Below are 6,442 nucleotides of genomic sequence, written 5' to 3'. Positions count from 1 at the left end.
GATAGATAGATAGATAGATAGATAGATAGATAGATAGATAGATAGATAGATAGATAGATAGATAGATAGATAGATAGATAGATAGATAGATAGATAGATAGATATGTTTTCCAGACAGAGGAGCATCAACTCTTCGACTTAGAGCTGAATTTTTTTCTCAGCCACCTCACAAATAACATCTGCTACAGATCCCAGACGGAGCCAAAGTATGTATGTGGAAGTTAATCGAGACAAACTCAAACTCTTTTCTTTTTTTGGCCTCAGTGAATTATGGATATGTCTAGATTCATGTGGTTTTGATATCAGCACAAAACCAGTTTAAAAGGATCCTCCTCTGCCACTCCTGGCCTGCTGGAGTCAAAGCACAACAGAATATTTCTTTTATATGTCTTTTTGTTCTTGTCTCGACATTTTCTTGCTTTGGCGCTTTCAAAATGCAGAGCATCTCTTGCTGTGAACTGCAGTCAAAGTCCAGAATCTGGTGGGTTTATTTTTTTTACATGAATACAGCTTTACAAACATCTTTATTTACTAAGAGATAAAAACTTCAGAGTTAAAAATTTGGAGTATTGAGGACACCTTGAAAAGTCTTTTCTAATGAGAGATGAAGGACTGTTTCTGCTGCACCAACACAGTTAGCTGATGCTAATGTGAAGCAGCTGGATGACCTTGATGAGACATTAACTCATCACAAAATACTGAGATACTAATATTTACTTTCTGAACTTTGTGCGTTAGAACCTGTTAGCTGGTCTGGATTACAGCCCATAATCAAGTGGGCTGACTGTAAACTGTCACTTCTTATTCACACAGATTTAAAGTGGCAGCTTCTAATCCTCCGATGATATCCATCACCACGTCTTTGTAACTTTGTGTTTTGGTTCCGCCTGCATCCTCACCTTTGTGTCTGTTTTACAGAACAGCATCACAGATTCCTCCTGAAACACTTGACGTCTGCAGAGGTGTCACTTCCTGCGACTGCCTGAATGTTACACAACAACGTGTCGCCCTGGGATATAATCCTCTCTATCTGTTACACAAAGAGTCGTCTTATACCGAAGCTGCAGAGCATACGAATCCGCGCTCGCACTTAGCTGATGAAGCAGGGAGTCTGTTCCCAGAAGCTGCTCGTTTTAAGGCCAGATTTGTCTCCGCAGAGAGCGAACTATATGCAGCTTTGAGTTATTCGGGATAAATGTGTTGAAATAAGACCATTTATAGTTTCAGCTTTATTTGAGCATTTCAGATTAACAGATGGAGACGCCCACCACTATCACCCCCTCCTACGCACTCCCATCCTCTCACAGAACCTATTTGTGATATGTGTCGGTGCAATGTGCAAGTCCCAGTGGGGGGTATGTGTTTACTGCAGATATGCATGTAGGTGATTAGGTTTAAAACACCTATTAGGAGGCGTTGCATAACAAAAGTGCTCTTTCGTGTGCACACTTAGGTTTTTATCTGCATGCGTGTGCAGTAACACAAACTTGGCATCCGGGTACACCACCGCCCAGTGGTCCATCTGGGCCTTTTGCAGCGAGATAATCCCCCACTGACTCGTCCTCTACCTCCCTCGGCTTCACAGCTCTCTTTCCCCACCTTCATCCCCCCTGAATCTCTGTGACAATGCCAGCAGCTCCGGCGTCGCAGCCAGCCAGGGTGGTACAGGAGCCTGCCAAACTCCCATGTCCCTCTCCACTAATGCCCAGCCTGCCAAGGAGGCCCGAGAGTCTCTGCTGCTGCCGGCTTGTCCTCGGTAATCCTCAGATCTCGAGGTGAACGCTGCGCGAGTGCTGCCAGGGAGGCTGGCAGAAATCTGTGGATTAGTGCTGAAAAAGAAACACCGTCCCTGAGACTGAAGCTTTATTGAGACTCTTTAAGTCTGGAGACATGAATACTTGAATGGTTTGAGGAAAACAACTCTTGTCTCCTGAAAACCGTTTTCAGATAGAACAAAGGTGCACAAACAGAACCAGATTCTAAATTAAATGTTCCTTGGGTTGTTTTCTTCAGACGAAATGGGTCACGGTTTGTCAAAGCACTTAGAGAGATGATGGCTGCTGTAAAAACACTGTTGCTTTGCTACTTTTTTATTATCTAAAAACATTGTATGTCTGAATTGTGTGTTTGTTAAGTCAAACCTGTTTTTCAAATGACTTCTGAGCACCAAAAAAAGTGATATTTCTCTGTTTAGAAGAAACAAATATTCAAATTAGAAGTAGTTCATAAAGACATTTTAACACAGAGTGGACATGTTTTAAATCGCAGTGGTGGGAGAGTTTTGGTGTCCAAAAGGGAATCAGTTGTGGATGTTCATTTATTAATTACTTTCTGAAAGGTTCGTTAAAATCTGTCCTAAAGTCAGAGCTGATTCCAACAGTTAATGCAGAAGTTTTAGGGTGTTTGTAAAGCTTAGAGTGTGTATTGTGAATAATTCTCAGCTACAATGTCAGTTGGCTGTGGCAGCCATCTTAAGTTTAGAAGTACATGTGCATCCAGTATTAATTTACTGAAAGTTTCATTAAAATCTATTTGATGGTTTGTGAGATATTTTGCTAACTGGCAGTGCATGGACAAAAACAGGATCATCTGCTTCTACCTTTCAGCGGATAATAAACGACCTTTATCATCTGGATATATTGCTAATAAATATTCAGAATGAATCCATGTTTTATTTCTGCTCTGATGTGATCAGAGTCCAGCTTCTCAGATGTTTCAGCTGACCCGTTCATTCAGAAAATTAAGCTTTTAAAGGAACATTCATAGACTCAAATTTCCTTCACAACTTTATTATTAAAGGCTTAGTAATGTCATGAAAGTCATGCAGTTGGGTTCAGCAGATTTGATCTTTCTGCATTTCTCCTTCAGGATCATCAGATCACAGATTATTCTTATTATTGATTTAAATACAGACTGACTGGAGCAATAAGTAAAATTTTCTTGTCATAAAACAGAAAAAACTGTCCAAATATTTATCTGAAATGCTGTTAAAATCGTGAAACAGATCCAGTCCTTTCACCATGAGGTAACACTTTTTTCCTTCCTGTTCTTGGCATAAAGCCAGAGTCCAATGATGCTGCAGTGATGCTTTTATAAAGTGTTATAGTGTTACTTACAGGCCACCGTAGCATAAAAGGTCCTGTTGGCTCTGGTGCAAACTTGGCAAGTGGTTCATTTTAGAGATTTATGCTGGGTATTAATGTAGTCTCGCAAAGATCAAAGATGAGTTAACCTCATGTTTTTCCTCAGAGTAAAATATCTGCTTCTCTGCAGTTCGCAGAAGGAAAATTACAAGCTTGTCATAGAAAAAGAAAACATGCAATTGGTTTTATTCCAGGAAAAGAGATTTTTGTTGCACAGCCCGCTTCTGTAATTCTACGATTTTCTTTTCTAAAACTGCAAAACAGTGGTTGGCAAATCAATCCTTCAAAAGCAAAATACAAACACAGAGAAATTCATTTGTTCGCTTTTGCTAAAGAAAGTCCTCATTGAAATACATGAAACTGACAATAATAATAAAAAGAAAAAAATATCAACTAATAAAAATCTGTCATTGCTTTTGAAATTTGGTTCAACAGAATGTTTTAAAAAAAACAAACTAATGAAACGAGCCTCGATAAAAAGGATGGTATATTTGACTTCATATTTTGCTGCTCAATGTTTCGAGGCAGTCAGATGATTTCTGCAACTCTGAGACTTCTGCACCTGTCCACAGGTGTCCACAGGTGTCCACGTGTCCTCAGGTGTCCACAGGTGTCCTCAGGTGTCCACAGGTGTTCTGGTCCACTCCTCATGAACGATCTGCTCCAGCTCGCAGGTTTAAAAGGTTCCTTCTCCAGATGTTGCAGCTCCTTCCACAGATGTTCAGCAGGATTTAGATCAGGGCTCAGAAGGCCTTCAGAAAGGTCCAATGTTTGGTTCTGACCCATTCTTGGTGTTTTGGCTCATTATCATGTTGGAGGATCCATGACCAAACTGAAAACAAGTTTTCTGATACTGAGCAGCATATTTGGCTCCAGAAAGCCTTGATAGTCTTGAGGTTTCATTGGACCGTGAACAGATCCAGGACCCCCTGAGTCAGACCCAGAACAGAACCGAGCCTCCTCCGATCTGACACTGATGACCTTTGACCTTGGATTTCAGCTCTAATCTCCTAGGAAGTTATTCTGATCTCTTTGGTTACCGTTTTTACTATCTGCCTCTTCAGTTTATCAGTTTTGAGGTTGTCTCCAGTCCTGTGGACCTTCTGAATAATCTGAGCAGCTGTAGTCAGAGGAACATCCAGCTGCTTGGAGACGGTCTTACAGCTTTTACCTTCAACCTGCTGCTCAATCAGTTTCTTTCTAAGCTCCTGAGACAACCTGTCCTCAGCTTTCTGTGGTCCAGGTTCAGTGTAGTACACACTATGACACCAAACAGCCCTGTGACTACTTTTTACCCTTTTAATAGACAGATTTACAAGATTAAAGACACATGTGATTTAGTCTGTTTTGTTATATTAGTGACCAGTGTGGGCTTTTCTTTATTTAACAAAAGGACACAGATTTACCTGCGTCTGTACATGTATCTGATCCTGAAACATGCAGCACACAAACAAAAAGTTTTAAGTATGATTTGGGTGTGCAAAGATCAGCTGCTTTTGTATCTGTTATGTTGCATGCATTGTTATCATTGTGATGCTTGCAGAATTACAATCACACCCCAGTTTTTAGATGAAAAAAACTGCATGTTGAACATTAACTTATTGGCTCTTGATGCTCTGCGGTGCATTTCAGCTGCATGTTGTCTGTCTGCACAGATTTCTATGAGATTTATGTCCAAAATGCTGCAGAGTTTCACATAAAAGCCCAGCTTCAGTTTGACCTGTTATTATCTCACAGTCCAGTATGATGGACATCAGAGAGCAGTTTTCTTATCTTATTTTTCAGTATTTTTCCTCCCACGCTGTCCTGCTGAAATTGCCCTTCGGCAAGGCACTCAATCCGCCTCCTGTGGTTTCTGTATATTTCCTCTGAAAAAGACTTTCACATACCCAGAAAATAGGCTACCTCTCCCTCTGCCTGAAATACAGTTGCCTTGCTGTAGCGTAATTACACCTTAATGAAAAAAGAATGCATGCAAACTCTTCAGATATTATACAGAAAGCAGCTAATATTGTGAGACAGATTATGGTTTTCAATGACGGTAATTTTATTATTTAGGTGGCACTGCGAACCATCGGGAAAAAATGTAGTAATGTGTACTGAATGTGCTTTTAATGTTTCTGATCTTATTACACTGTGATTACAGAAATTTAGAGCTGTGACCAAAAGCGTTTTTATACCAGTTTGTAATTAAGGGTGCCAGTGCAAAAGCACCGTTATTACTATTAATCTTTTATTTCTGTCACAATTTTCGATTTGCTACTCCTTCTGCAGCTTTAGGACAAAACAAAACATGAAATTAGGCAGCTCTTTTGGAAGTAGTGGGCTATGAGTTTTAGCAGCAGTACGTTGTACAGCTTAAAGGAAATCTGCAAAACTGCAAAAAATTTCCATGTAAACAATAGGAAACAGATGGTAAAACCCAGCCGTCTTTGGAGCTCTTCCGCTCAGACATACTTCACATTAGAAACATCATTTGAAGTTTAAGTGGGTCACAGAAAGCTGGACTTTACATGTCTGAACTGGCATCTTGATATCTCTAATGGTTTTTAAACAAATCACAATTTAAGTTTTATGTTTTATGGAGATTTTTCCACATATTGTTCAACTTACTTTGACAAAGTAGCTTTTAAACGCTCTAAACATTACAAAATTTCTGCAAACAAACTTTTTTTTTTCACTTTTATTACAAAAGCAAATCCAAAATTCCTGTTGGGATTTAAAGAAAAGTGTTAATAGATGTAAGTAAAGACAGTAGCTGCATTGACATCCTTGAGAGGTTTTTTTTTTTCCAGAATTTTCTAATTTTTTCACCTTCTTCTTCGTGAATTTTGAATCTGCCTGAAGTTCAGTGAGATGCAGAGTTTTCACAGTTAAATATCAGCTCCGGCCTGTGCAGACAAGCTGTAAACCTGTAAACACGATGCAGCAGCGCCTTCATTCACATCGACGACGCGTCTCGAATGGGAAGTCGCTCGTGATGTCCAAGATTTGTCTGCCATATTGTCCCGGTTGTAACACAAGTAACATAGACGGAGATGAGGGGAGGGCCTGCGAGTTTTTCCTCTGTTGCTGCTGATCTGATTTTTTCTCAAGAAGGACAAATCACAAGATTTAAGGAATTTGGTTGCCAGCTGTCACATCAGTCAGCAGAGCCAAACAGGAAATGGTTATAAATGATTCATTTTTCCCGGCGTGGCTGCTTGACGGAAAGAAGACCCAAACTGGCTGAGCAACGGTTCCCCACCAACAACACGACCAACGCCACCGACGTGTGTGTGCGACTGTTGGTGTGTTGG

The 6,442-nt window shown here is 40.2% G+C and overlaps 1 protein-coding gene across 1 annotated transcript in view; it reads left to right on the top strand.

Moving 5' to 3' along the window:
* Positions 1-6,442, top strand: part of LOC108245997 (raftlin-like) — a 138,978-nt gene that overhangs the window by 81,169 nt on the left and 51,367 nt on the right. The window lies entirely within an intron of this gene.

The sequence above is a fragment of the Kryptolebias marmoratus genome, linkage group LG16 (assembly GCF_001649575.2).
Source record: "Kryptolebias marmoratus isolate JLee-2015 linkage group LG16, ASM164957v2, whole genome shotgun sequence".
NCBI lineage: Eukaryota > Metazoa > Chordata > Actinopteri > Cyprinodontiformes > Rivulidae > Kryptolebias > Kryptolebias marmoratus.
Note: the sequence above shows the minus strand (reverse complement) of the source record. Positions and strands in the feature narration are given on the sequence as shown.